Source organism: Halyomorpha halys, unplaced genomic scaffold (assembly GCF_000696795.3).
Source record: "Halyomorpha halys isolate HHAL.00 unplaced genomic scaffold, Hhal_1.1 Scaffold35.1, whole genome shotgun sequence".
NCBI classification, from domain to species: domain Eukaryota; kingdom Metazoa; phylum Arthropoda; class Insecta; order Hemiptera; family Pentatomidae; genus Halyomorpha; species Halyomorpha halys.
The window spans coordinates 401395-416758 of NW_027106137.1; the positions used below are offsets into that span (position 1 = coordinate 401395).

Consider the following 15364-nt stretch of genomic DNA (forward strand, 5'->3'; position numbering starts at 1 on the left):
TGCGCAAGCGGTAAAGGAGATAAAATGATTATGATGATGAGTTTCCATCCAATTTGAACTCTAGTTTGTCTAAAAATATATCGGAGATCAATTGAAATTAAAAAATGAGTGATGATTGGAGTTACGATTCGTTGGAAAACACATCCCTTATATTTAAATTCTATTTTGCACCTCCAGACCAACGAAAACAATTATATTCTGAATCGACGTAAATTGGGAATTAGTTATCAGTATTTTTTAAAAACATTAATTAAAACCTTTTCTTGGAGCCCTGATGACCGAATGTGCCCACTATTGAAGGTATTAATGTCCCAACCTGCTGGGTATAAAAAAAGATAACTCGACAAGTGGGAGGGCTTTATTGTGTTAGCAATCCATTCAATCAATTTGTCATTAATTTTCAGAGCGGTTGGTCAGAGGTTCAATCATTATGCCTGTTGAATACAGACGTCTTACTAATGATATAAAAATCCAGTTAAAATATTATTTTGACAACGGTTAACATTTCAATAATAATGACGACTGAATGCCGTTGTGAATCTAACCATGCCAATACCACACAATTATTTACTAATTTTCTTTTCTCATCAAATCCTGTATCAAATATTGTAGATCTACGTCACTCTATGCTTCCGTGAATACATCTTAAGTTCCGCATCGGTTTTGTGAATATTAACTGTCGTAGTGTGATACTTATTTTTAATTATTATTTGATTCAGTATTTATTCGTTACATTTTATAGTGAAATTCACCAGTTTCCTCAATTTTACTTTGATTAAAAAATTTAAATTATCATTTGAAACAGAAGATAAATTAGTTTTATTCTATAAATTAGTCATTTTTATTTCTTGGCAAACATCGTTTACATTTCAGATCTAAATTTATATACTAGCGTCCCCCTTTTAATTTAATATTTAGAATCAACTTTTCTCTTAAAAGAAACCTGTGAAAAAATTATAAAAAAATGAAACTACTACAATTATTTTTTTCATTAATTGTATGTAATATCTGGGCCCTGTTTCATAATAAAGTACAAACTAATACTATTAGTCTTGTAGATCTATCTTAATTCAATTACACAGACTTGTATAATAGTAACTTGTACTTTAGTATTTTTTAATTCCTGTAATATCACTAATAGTCATCCCTATCATGAAAAAAATAAGTATTAGTGCAACTACCACACTAGTTTATACACTTGTACTAGGAACTAATACTATTAGCTTTCATGACGATACAGGGCCCTGGTCAGATATATAAGAGATATGGTCATGTAATATATGGTATCTCTTTGGTCAGATTGCTTTGAAAATACCTTTACGTTTCACGATTTATGATATTTCAAATAATTCAAGAAGTAAAGTTCTATATCTTTCAGATGCTTGAAAGATAGTTCCCTTTATAAATTCTTTGTTGAAATTAAATTACAAAGGAAACATCTAATACAAATTATGAAGGATTTTCATTGATATCGAAATCTATTTACATCTATAAATATTTTAATATATTATATATATTTAGAATGATGTGTTAATTTAATTAAGGGACAATTAGGTATTTAAAATATCTATAGCACCAGCCAATCTATCCTCTATTTTTTTGTTTAAGTCTAAATTTATAAATACTTAGGACTCCATCTTGACAAAAGACTTACATGAAATCCACATACAAGACTGAAACGACAAGAAACTACTCGTAGATTTACACCTACGACCTATACTAACTACACCTTTACACTTACTTGACAAACTCTCTAAACTTCCCATTTACTACCAAAAATTATTATCAGGTAATCAGACGAATTTGGACATGAGCTCTAGGGCTCTACCAAACCATCAAATTCCTCCCGCATCCAATCCTTACAATCCAAATTCTTACGTAAAATCCTTGATGCTCCTTATTACGTTACAAATAAACTCATCCACAAAGACCTTAACATCCCATTCATTGCAGATTTGGCCCAAAGATATCCGTCCTTTCCCATCCTAACCCATTAGTTCTTAATCTCATTCTTAACAATCCCTGATAATCCTCCGAGGCGTCTGAAAATAAGATGGCAACGGGGCCTTCTAATTTAAATTAATGCTTGAAGTACCACCAACGGGTAATTCCTTCCCAAGATTTTCAAGTGTAAATGAAACATTTCACTTATTTACTTATTGTATTTATGATTTGTACAGTTGTAAATTACATTAAATATATAAATTTTAAAAAAATTATCAAAAATCCTGTTGACACATACAATTTTTATTTTATTATTGTTCATTTATTTATTTATTTCGAGCTTAAGACTGTTGGTTAAATTTTACAGTATTGTAGGCAGTTATTTGATGGCTGTACTACACCTGACTCAATGGCTATAATTGTGATAGAGCATGTTTGTTAAGACTTTTTTCTTCCAATCAGTTAAGTGGTACAGTTGTCAGACTTGCCTGGGATAACTTGAAAGCTCTATTGGTGGCAAGTTTGTTTTAGGTTGGAAGTTATTTTTAGATATAATTTTTAGAAGTCGTTCCGTTCAATTTAATTAATTTTGAAATTAATAAAATTTGTATTGTTATTTTTATAATATTTTATTAGATTAACTGTTACTTCAGTATTTTTATATATCTTAATAAACGAAGTAAATATATCTTAGTAAAGATAAGATATATTTCAGTTATGAAAAAAGTAATTAGTAAAATATATTTACCGCCAAAATATTTGTTAACTTAATCTTCGATACTTTAATAATTCATTATGTTATTTCTTGTTATGATTTATTTTGCCCTTCTGCCAAATAATAATTTATAATTTTTCCTATTATTTTCTATTATATTGCCAAAGATCACTAACTGAATTCGATTTATAATTATTTATGCATATCAAATTAGTTTCTAGTTTTTAATTACTTATATATTAATATATAATCAACTTTTTTTGGAAAAAAAATAGTAACTTCTATTCAAAATTGGAACTTATATTCTCTAAAATTCAAGCGTTGACGAAATGTCTTTTAATATTTCTTTATATTGTCCATAATATATTTATAAACATAAAAAACATTTTAGCACCTGTAATGGATAGAATTTTTTTTCTTACACCCATTTATCGGTGACTGATTCGCTACTACATCCTCAAATAATTACTACAGTTATATTTCCTATGTTTCTGGTGGATAGTGGTTCCAAAAACAGCTTCTATTATGTATTTGTGTCTCTATTCCTAATTCTATTATATATCACTTTCGGTTCCTTATGGGAACCAACCTACAGTTCTTAGAAGTGTATTACCTGCCTATTTAAACCAAGAACTAGATATCACAGAAAGCCTTACTATATATAGTATGATAGATATAATTGTGTATAATCAATCATTGAATATCTTTTCTAAAGACGTATTTACCAATTAACTAAACTACGCTAATCAAGTGAATGCAGGGTATTTAAACTATAAAATCAAGTTTGGATAAGATTAGATTTATTAAATTTATTTATAAATAAGGTGTATTTCTGAAATAGAGCTTATGAACAAAAGATATTGATCTATACATGGGATTTAATTGATAATATTGGGCTCTAGTTAGCTAATTACCATACATTGATGTGATTTAATTTGTTTTGACATTTAAAATTAAAAAAAAAAATTTTAAGTTTAATTTGTAATTTTGTAATGAAATAACTAAATTTCTTTTAGTATATATTTTGTTTTAAAAAATCTAATATTTAATAGTTACTTAAATATGCTTTGTTCCCATTCACGACCTTGTTAATACCGGCATAAGTTAGCTTGAAATCTCCCCTTCTAACCGAAACAATCAGCGGCTTCCAATATCGTAGGCTGTGGGGAAAGTGTGGTCGTTTAATCCCCTCTTCTCTTGCCCTTATCCAAAGCATCTGATAGCGCTTAAGTGACAGCGAAATGTTGGTCCGTCAGCCACTTCTTTGACTTTTATTAAGTCTCTGCCTTGGATACTCTTGTCATTAAAGAAATTCTGATATTTAGTTATAAATAAGATTACTTTTTTTAATCTAAAGGCGGAAAATGGTTTTTATTACTCTGTCCCTAATTACTCTGCTTCCACTGTTCTGAAACCTGGAAGTAAACATTTACACCAATCTTATATTTTGCTTAACGAAATCGGAATGTTGAAGCTTACAGTAAAGGAAGAGCAACCTCTTAAAATAAAGTACTGCCCTAGAACACTTGGTCTGAAGAAGGCTACAAATCAATTTAAAAACATCTGCCAAATACTTAGGTTAGTGTAGCTTCTACCCTGTTTTTATCTTTTTTTAAAATTTGTATATCTAAGCTATTAATTACATCTTTTTCAATAATAAAATTTTTCTTGAGATTTCTGTTTTAAGGTTTTTTTTCAAGTATATATACATATAAATAGAGTTTTTCGCAAGCTTAAGCAATAAGTATTCGATGTTATTATTACTCTAATTTCCAAATTTCGGCCTTATTGAATGAGACATTTCCAAAATAAAAGTGTGCCGTATTTTCATCGGTTCACGCATTCGTTATCGAAAGTAGTTGACGGAATCTGATAAAATAAATATGGTACCAAATAGGTACCAGCCTTCACAGTTAAAACTTTTTTCGAAATAGGATTATCCACGAACACAAATCTGACTACCTACAAACAGATATGAAATCAACTTTGCTCCTTGATGTCTAAAACGTTAATTAATTTATTAATTAAATTATTTTATTATACATGAAATGTTAGGGGGATCTAGTCAATATTTTATGGTAACATGGTTGAGCACCTTGTCCACTGCATCCATTCGAGGAAGGATTCTGTAATTTAAAAGATGTACTGTTTCTAATTCAAGGACCACCAACCAAGGTTGTGATTTTGCCAAAATCACGCTCAACCGCCCGATTTTTCTTCCAGTGAAATGATTTTTAGAGGTTGGATGTCCTCTAGGAGGGAGTCCCAAACCTAAGGTCGATTCGCGGCTTATTTAACAGAATAAATAATTGGTACAACTGCTCTTGAACTAGGGTCCAGGAGGTAAGAAATGGCTTATTCAATGACGTAATTTTTTTAAAAGTTCAAACCAGATAGATTTTATTCATTTCCTGCATAGTATAAAAAGCTTCAGGAAATTCCAAGAGGAGAAAATTAAAAAAAAAATTAACCCCTGCCTTGAAATTATTTTTGGTAGTGGGGATTCAAAAATAAATAAATTGAGTTACAAATTAGAAAACTGTTATCGGAAAGCAACATATACTGTTTTTTTGAGATAGTCATCAACTAAAGTATTTTTAGTTTTTTTGTTTTGATTAATTAAACATAATTTTTTATTCTGATCCCTCTAAAACAGAAAAGAAACAGAAAGATTAGCGAATGCTTTACTGTGAAAAAAGGAATAAATCGTGTTGGGTATTTTTTTTACTACCTTTGGTATTTTAAGGTTACCTGTAATGTTTATTTGTTACTTATGAAATATCCATTCTAAATGGTACTATTTTTGAAATCCGGAGGTAGGGGCCTCCTCGTGTTGATTCGCATAGAAGATTGAGAAAATAAAAACATTAATTATTAAAGACAATAGATAATGGTAAAATAATAAGAAAACAGTCAGAAGTCGAAAAGAAGTGTGGAGGAGGGAGAGGGGCTGCATCAGAAGATGGAGTTATAAGGTGATTTTGATCGGGTTTTTGAAGTATCATATACTTTTTATTGTAAAATTCTTTATTTTTATTACATTAAGCTCTATAATATTTGCAAAACATATCGCCAATAAATGTGTACTGATAAGAATTAAGGTTTTAAGTCCAAAAATATCGATGTTGAGTTAAACTCATTTTTTATTTCATAGTTAAACACAGTAAAAAATTCTCATACGATTTAAGCTGTATAATTTGACAATATTCTGGTTAAAACTGTATTGAACGGAAACGATTTTATGCATACTTTTTTGAGTTTTATTTTTCGTCTCCTGAAAAACTAAAAATATGGACTTAAATCATTTATACTTATTAGACATGTTGAATAAGGTTTGAGGTTAAGATGAAATGATCATTCGTCGGTTCTTACTCACCGATCTGCTTTTAATATAACTATAGAAAGAAACCTGCATGTAAAAGATATGATGAATGCAAGTTTAAGATACCCTAAATCTATATCCTGCAAAACGTTCCCATCTCCGCTATTGGAAAACTACGCTGTAAACTTTATCCTTAGTGTTTTCCTACCAAGGAAGATATCTTTTAATAACACCCTACTGTCATATATATCAGGAGGGTGTTGGAGGATTGGGGAGAGAGGCAGAAGTTGAGAACATTTAGATATTCGGTAAGCAAGGCATGTTGCGAGCAGCCCATGCTGCAGCACTGTTTCGGAATCGGGAGAAATATTGCCTGTAGTATTCAATTTCCTAACATAATAGATATCATTTTCTCTTTCCCCTCGGCCAATAGAATATTGGGAAATGTGTTGCAAGGGGTGGTAGTTCATCAAAACACGCGTTCATATATCGTATTCAGGCTTTATTACGTGAAAGAAACTTCATTTGAAAGTTTATCAGTACCTTTCTAGCAATATGACTAGAAAAAAATTAATTAGTTTATAGAAATCCACAAAATGTTAAAAAAAAATATACCTGAAAGAAAATAAAAATGTGATTGCCCCCAGTTGACATTTCTAGGTTGTGGCAAAAACAACATATAAATAATAATAGTAATATCTTGTTCACATTTAAATTATTTCATTTCTTGATTCATTTTAATTTGTAACCTCTACAATATATCATGTAAGTTTAAGGGCAACAAAGATCAAGAGATATTCCTCCATCTTTTGAAGCTGGTCGGGAAGAAGATGACCATAGGCTGGGAGGTAGCGGTGATTGTGCCCATTCACAAAAAGAGGAACAATCGGGAATGTAGCAACCATGGGATAATATACCTTCTCAGTGTTCCTGAAAAAGTCTACTCTAGAATTCTAGAATCAAGAGTGAGAATAATGGTCGATTGCCAGCATTCCAACTAGGAGAAGATCAGCATGGCTTCAGGAATCCGAGAAGCAGCCATGATCTCATTTTCACAATGAGACAAATAACAAAAAGGCTACTGAGAAGGCAAAGAGCTCTCCAAATTGCTTCTTGGACCTCTAGAAGGCTTTTGACAGAATAAAAAAAGAAGATATAGAGAGGGCACTGTCTGAGTGGGATACAGATCGTATAACAACCTTGCCGGTGATGAGTCTCTATAAAAAGATGTGGAATGTGACCACGACCAGAAACCACATTTCAAAAGAATTTGAGACTACATTGAGTATCTGACAGGGCTATAGCCTTAAGTCCGTTGCTCTTCATCACGGTTTTAGACACTAAGAAGGACCAAATCGATAATGAGGAAATTTCAGCTAGGGCACAGATACCAAATTTTCCCTATTGGCCTTCGCTTGACGACCTCGTCTTGCTAGCTGCCAATCTCCGTGACCTCCAACATAACATAAATGTCCTCCAAGAGGAATTATCCACAATAAATATGAAGATTAATCTCGGGAAGACTAAATACATGAGAATTGGAAAGAAACCCCGAATGATAATCAGGGTACTAAGGGTTGGAGGACTGAGATTAGAACATATCGAGAGTTTTAAATATTTAGGAGCTCATCTTAATGAAAGTGGTTACATTGACGAAGAAGTGGCCCAAAGAATTGGAGCGAAAGGAAAGATGTTCAGTATGGTCAAACGGGGTCTCCTGGGAAGAAGAGTGGTGACAAAGCATGACTAAACTAGCCGTCTATAAATCGACGTTCCTTCCTATCCTATCGTACTCTTCAGAATTGTGGACCCTCACCTCAAAACAGAGTTAAATAAAACAGAGTAAGTTACAAGCCATAGAAATGAGTTATTCATTTCCACAGGTGGTTAACATCCACGCCACACCACTGTGTCCCGAAATCCTCAACAATTTTAGGAATTTCGAATTAATTTTCACTGGGTCGTAACAATGGCATGTGTTCTTTCTTTTGAGGTTATTATTCATTTTCTCCGCTTCTTCTCTAGCATATCTATCTCTTTATTTTCCAATAATATGAGGTAATTTTACTAACGACTTATGGTAGTAAATACAATTTTAAGGCGAATGTATATTGTGCACATCTTCCTAAAGATATCAATCACCAAATACATAAAACGATTTTTTTAGGTTTTTTGGTGGTCTAATGCAAATAATGCAGAAAAACGAACTAACTTACAGAATAAAATAGTTTCAGAATTCAATTTCCCATAAGACTCCATCAACATAAATAAGCCATCACCATGACTGATTTTTAAAGTATTCAATATTGTCAACCCAAACGTACTTGTTTTTAAATTAATAAATCTAAGCATCCCAAGATATATTATATTACTCATCCAATCATTTCTATCCAATAGAGCCATTTTCGTTTCAGTCATTAATATGTCATTGCAGATCTCCCGCAGGGATTTTTAAGTGCCGTATTATTTAATTTATTCACAAATGATTATTCAAAATTTAAAAATGCTAATATAGTCCTCTTCGCCAATGATACGGCGTTATACTATTAGAAAATAGTTCGGACTTTATTTGCCATTCTTTTTTACATTAATAAATAGCCCACGCAGTTTTAAATAAGGTAATAGATGAGATTCGAAAAATTAAATATTATTTTTTATTTAAAGTCATCACAAATTTTTATGAACTGAAATTGATTGATTTTATTTTATGTTGTTTAAAAGCAACTACTCTTCTATTTTTTAGTTGTTTTATTTACAGATATAATGAGTATTATATAAGCTATTATTCTACTAATACCTAAGGATATTTTCATATCCATAACGCCTTTTAAATCGTAAATTGATATTTCTTTCTATATATTATTAAATGTTAGCTTGTGTAATTTAGTCAATGGGATTTTTCGTCGTAGAACGCATAGTCAAAATCTTATTTTTACTTCGCTAATTGTTAGTATACAAAGGTATATGCTTGAAATGAAAAACGATAACATAATGGTTGTTATTTAAAAGTCTTTTTAATGACATTTCAAAATAATTAAATTATAATTGAGTCGTGAAATTCCTATATCAGTAAAGCTATATTACATTTTTTTTCTTTAAAAATTTTGTTGGAGGTTATTATAAGGTAAAAGGATTTCTTCACAAACAAGTTAAATCACTTGGAGTTACATATTAATCTAGGGATTTTACGAAAATTCAATTTAAAAACGTTTAGTGTGATTCAATTAATTAATTATGCATATATATTTGTAAATTCAATGGATTGGAGCAAAAACGTGACTAGCCACAATTATTATTTTTTGCAAAATGCTCCTACGTTACTCTATTATGAAATATGAATTACACAAAACATTTAAATAAGCGCTATGAAATATTTGATAACTGCTCTACTTACGAATGTTCACCTTGTGGGTTATCTTATTCTTGCTTCGAGCCCTTCCATTTATTTTTAGTTTCAAACCAATCCAACTTAAAATTAAGTACACAAGCCTCTGTGGTACTTAAACAACATTAATTAACATAATGTCAGTACGCTAAATAATAACTTACACGTGTACTTGATTTCATTGAATTTCTTTCTTATGGGCACTTTGAATTTTTCTCTCATATCCATGCTCTTTTATCGATCCCAAATCTCTCTTTTTTACCAAAAAAAAGCCTATAGTATTGATATGAATAAAAATACCCTCTGCATCAATATTGTCCCTATCTTCCAAGATCTTCGGATTTCGTGGGATTATTCTTTCAATCAGGAAGACATAACTCCTTCCTGGCAACCAATCCATATCCAGTGGCTCAGATCGTTTTCAAGAACGGTCGCTGTGCATTTCTTATCTTACTCTCTCTTATCTATCCCGTCTTTCTGTCTAATAATTATATTTATATTAATTATTATACACTACTTTATTCTGTAAACGTAACATGTTAACCTTTTTTTTTAATATCATATCAATTAACTAGAGTTGGTTTGAGACCGTCCCGTCTCTTTGGAGTAAGAATGAAGAACGAAAAACTGATTCGAATCCGGATTGGAGGGTGAAATTTTTATTTTTATTGGTTCATTCAAACAAATTTTGAATATAAACCGCCCTAATTAGAGTAAGGACATTAAATCTAATCCCCACAATGGAAGGTAATTGTTATAGAAACAAAGGTTTGAAAAGCTTTTTTTTCTACGCATACCTGAGGTGAGGAAATGAGTGTGAGCATTGGCCCACAGTGCTGACCACACCATCTTCCTAGAATAGGTACGAACCTATGATATGATACGAATGTATGAATGAAAATAGGGCTCAGACTTGCAGACTCAAAGACTGTTCTATTTGGCCTTGATGAGTTGTTAGAACTCTGTTTTTATAAACTTTATCGTTTTTAATATTACACATACAGAACTTTATGTAAAAATAAATTTCAGTACAGTACATTTCTTTCAGTTAATTAAAAATAATGATTGTCTAACCTTCTGTCAGAGAAGACGTTTCGGGAACCGCTTTTAAATTATAAGGAACTAAAGCTGTACAGTCATGGTCTTTTTGGCATTCAGTGGGTTCGTCATTGGTCGCCCGAAATAACGAAAGGGATGAACCTTTCAAAGGCCCTTACAAAAGGTCCTTTGATTCCATGTTTTTCATAAGAATTAAAAAATAATGGAGCCGTAAAAATGAGTATGATCATTTGTCAGCTCTCCGTAAATTTCCTTCCATGATAAAGCTTTTGAACTCGGAGGCTGGATGAAGTACCGTGGCGGAAAATTTTTGTTTTGTCTTGACTCCACATTCATTGAATGAAACTAACAAAGAACATATTCCACATAAGGATTAACATCAATTGACACGTAACTGAATATTTTCCTTGACATCTAAAATGTGAGTGAAAATTTACGATTATGAGAATATAATTTTTTTTTCTTCTGATTGAATGTTAAAACGGTCAAGTGATATTTTATCTGTGTCTGAACCAAATCCACGCTTCAGTATTGATAAAATAATTATTTATAATTTCCCACCTTTGAGATTTTTTTTAAGTTTCTCGTCTTTTAACGTGATTAGATAGTTTATAATGAAAATTTTTTATTTAGTTATATTTTTGTAATATTTTATTGTTTTACTTGTATTAAAGTTTACTTATTACACTTATGACATGATAATATATCAAATACACAATTAACATGAGTTTTAATAATCCCTTCAAACTCGTTTGGTCATTGTACTCCGAAAAGTCATCTTGTGTCTAAATTTTGTGTTCTGAATATTTTTAAATTCAGTTGTGTTTCTTTATTAAAAAAAAAAATAGATATAAAAATAAATTCTCTGCAGATCTCAGAGAAAGTTGTTTTCAGGAAAATATTTACCTAACATCAGCTCCGTTCGCACATAAAAGCCCGTAGTAGGGAACGATTTATTTTCAAAGGATTGTGAATATTTTTCACCTTGGAATGGCAGTCCTAAACGCCATAACTCCAAAGGGAGGAAATGAAGTAAAATTCTTCCCGTGGTATATTCAGTACTTAGAGAATTAAAAACGGTTCCTAGATGGACATTTTTTTTTTCTAGGGCCTTAATCTTTATTTTTAAATTTTTAGGGAGTAAAATGTTTCCGATTTATTTTTTTAATGAACTAAGCAGTCTTTAAGATTAATATAAACTCAATTTGTTATTTTATCCGGACTGTTGAGGTACGTTTTAGATGTTAAAAAGATAAGATCTATAGAAATAGCTGTTAAGAATTTTATCAAACTGAATATTTTAGCTTAAAATTAAAATTGTTTAACTGCAAATTATAGAAACCTCTAATAAACCTTACTGGCTACCATTATGTAATGTTTCAACTGTTACATATATATTACATTTACATATATTCAGTTTCACAGTTTACGTTCTCTTACGAGCTCTTCATTTGGACCTATTTCAAACCGAAAAAAATCTATATGCTTTCATTGTTTTATAAAAAGTGACTCTTAAGTGGAAGGTTTAAATCCTTATTGTTTTAGAAAACATAAGAAGTTTCTCAAACACCACTACTTTTTCACTCATTTCTGCATTCTCTCCATTAGCCTTTCATTCGTTTTTCCTTATTATTAGGACAATGTATTGTTTACACGGACAGCAACGGCTAAAAACATTAACTCATATGCTTCGTCCAATGTTAATTTATCGTATAAAAAAATTTTTTGTTGGTTGGCATCAACAAAAGTCACATTATTACCCCCTAAACAAGTCAATAGGTCCAGTAATTCAATGTCCGAACATTGTCATCTTTTGAAATTTTTTTTTGTTAAAATATGTTTTTCGATTCTCTAAAGCTCATTTTTGTCCTATTATCTTGTTGAGAAAGTCCATTTAGGATTTATTTGTAAAAAAACAAAACAATTTATTGCCTCTGATCTGTCTTGACGAAACGATTTTTAATTGATTTTAGTGTTTTTTTTTTCACTTATTATACTGAGAAAAAAGTTTTATAGAGGATGTCGCTGTAAAAATTACATTTCAGTGGTTAAAAATATCTGAACAAAATTAATAAAGTTCTGACCATACATGACGGAAGTCAATGATAAAAATAGTCACCCAATTAGCCGTTGTGAAAGGAAAAGCTTCAGCGAAAAGGTGTGTCAGGCGGAAAAGGAAAAAATATGTTTCAGTTATTGTGTCGAGGATAAAAACTTTCTCGGTAAATTACAAGTTAACAACTGTATACGGTGTCGCACTCAGCTCTGAGGGGCTACGGACAAATTGGTCCCATCAAAACGTTAATGAAGACTCTCACAGTTTCTCCTGGTACTGGGGTTTTACTTTCAGCAAAGATTTCTCATGTAGTCGAGTTCAGAAAAAATCCTATCGTCTTTAATGTGGCTGATTGGAGAAATAGAGTCAGTTTCGGAATTATTGATATTTTCTATTTGGTTTAAAATCAAATAGTTTATCCATCTTTTATATTGATTCGAATCTTGAAAATTAGCAATCGATATGTATGAGAGTTATAAATAATTAAAATACCACCATGAAAAACAATGGGCCCACTTTGTGATGCTACAGTAAACCTGTCTAGGAACTGGGACATCGCCAAGGGATGGTTAGGGGGTGTCATCCCCTTCCTCTCTCCCCTCTAATAATTTGAAAGCCCAGTAGTTGAGAAAATAGAGATTGGTAACACACAAAGCTGTAACAAAATAGAAAATCCCAAAATTGTTGCTGCTCTACCACCTAAACTATTTTACTTTTACAAAATTATTCTCAAATCTCTAAGAAATAATTGATTTAAAAAAGAAAATAGTTATTTTCAAAATATTAGAAGGAAAAGTAAATTCATCAAACCACAATATAACAACAGATTTCGGAAAAGCTTGTCAAACTATAAGGTACCATATTTGTTCGATCATCTTCCAGAAGAACTAATAAATTTACCAATCACAAAGCAAATTAAAAAAGAAATCTTTGACTAGGTACTTTCTTACTTTCATGAATATTAATTTTTCTTGATTAAATAAATGCCTATGAATTTTCTAGTCTCAAATGAGTGTCCTTGATTCATTATATTTATGTTTGTGTACACAAACACACACACTTAAAAGGATATACTTAGATCTTTATTTTTATTATATTCTTATATTACTTATTTATATTGTATCTTTAGATTAATTGTATTCTTTTATTGTAAATTGTAATCATACTTTAATGTATATATATTTTTTTTATTGGCTCTACACACCTTGTAGATCATTGTTCACCCCGAACCAGTCTTCTCCACTTCTGCCTATCTTGGGCTTCTGCTTTCCAGTTTGATGCATGCAGCTCTTTTGCATCTTTGTTGATTCTGTCTATCTATGGTTTTAACCTCCCATGTGGCCTCTTGCCAGCTATTATGGTATTCATTGTTGTATAGAGGCATCCTGATGGATTGCTTCAAGCCTCATGTCTCACCCAGTTTAACCTTGTTGCCTTCATTTTCTCATGAGATATTGACTGATCAGTCTCTACAAGCAGTCCACTGTTAGTTCTTCTCCTCCATGTGTTAAAATTAAACCCAGATCGCTCCCCTATTTATTCGGATTATGTTATTTTGGCATCAACCAATAGATGTTGTCAACCGGTTCGGGGATCACTTTGGATGTACTTTCTGAATAAATAAACAAGAATTTACTTCAAACTGTTAAAATTTAGTCAAACATTTTACTCAAAACTTTTACTGAAATTCTATACCAATCCCACTGTAGTCAAGAAATCGGAATTTTATAGACACATTGCTGTGTTTGAATAGAAAAGAAAATTATTATTGTGAAGTGTCAACATTCTGATCAATCCAAACCCAAAAGAGTTGGAAAAATTAAAAATTTTCTTAATATAGTGAGGAAAATTGAAATATTTTAATAGATTTGGAAAATCCATACAAAATTGTTGGTAAATTTAAGAGTTTGTACCTTTTTTAGCTGTTTAGGGACCGTATGTATATGGTAAATCTTTCCCATAATGATTCAAGGTCTAAATGGTGGTCCAACTAGCATCTTTGCAATATCTGAGTAGATATTTAAGAAAAAAAAATCTAAAACACAAAAAATAATACTTGGGAATAGTGAAGAAACATCCAACCATGGGGCTCTCATGTTAGACCAGTGAGCACTCACTGTTCTAGTCCTTATTTTACTATTTGAACTTTGAAGTTCATCTTGGACTGAACTTAATTTATTTCTCCAAACCCTTATAGCTATATTTATGTCAAATATATTGATAATACATATGTGTCGATAAAATAAAGGTCATTAGTACCTGAAGTTATCTCTTTGTTACTTTTTTTATCTTGTGTTCAGATTATTAGTTAATAATAATTGTTAAAACAATCCTAATAATTAGAGCACATAATGATTTTTTTTTATAAATAAATCTCTTAGTTCAAAATTTATGTTCAATATTTTTTTTCTTTAGGAAATTTATTTATTTACCGAGGTGACTATATAACCTTCAACTGTAATCATGTACAAATATTTAGTATTCTGGATGTAAATTATGTAGCTTTCCCTGACTGAAGTTTTCCTTTAACCTTTTCCTCTACTCCTCCTGGTCCATTGTCTCTTCTTACATCAATTGATGGCTGGTTACTCGGCTGGGTTAAGCCATGTAAAGACTTCTAGACAAATTGAATCTCAGGGTCCCTCTTCAAGATATGCATTACCTTAGTTTCGTCATTAATAACAATGAAACTAACAGAAATTAACCATAGCTGCCTAATACTAATGAAATACTTGCTACCTCTATATATTCATGAAAGAATCTAATGTTAATATTGAATGCTTTCTGAAATTATATTGAAACCTTGCTGAGTGAGTTAGTGTCAGAAATTGTTTGAAAAGATATTGTTTGAGAAAAAATAAATTACTTTCTTTTAAACTCATT

General features: G+C 30.9%; 1 protein-coding gene across 5 annotated transcripts in view; it reads left to right on the forward strand.

Moving 5' to 3' along the window:
- LOC106686360 (uncharacterized) overlaps positions 1-15364 on the forward strand; it is a 553455-nt gene that overhangs the window by 352495 nt on the left and 185596 nt on the right. The window lies entirely within an intron of this gene.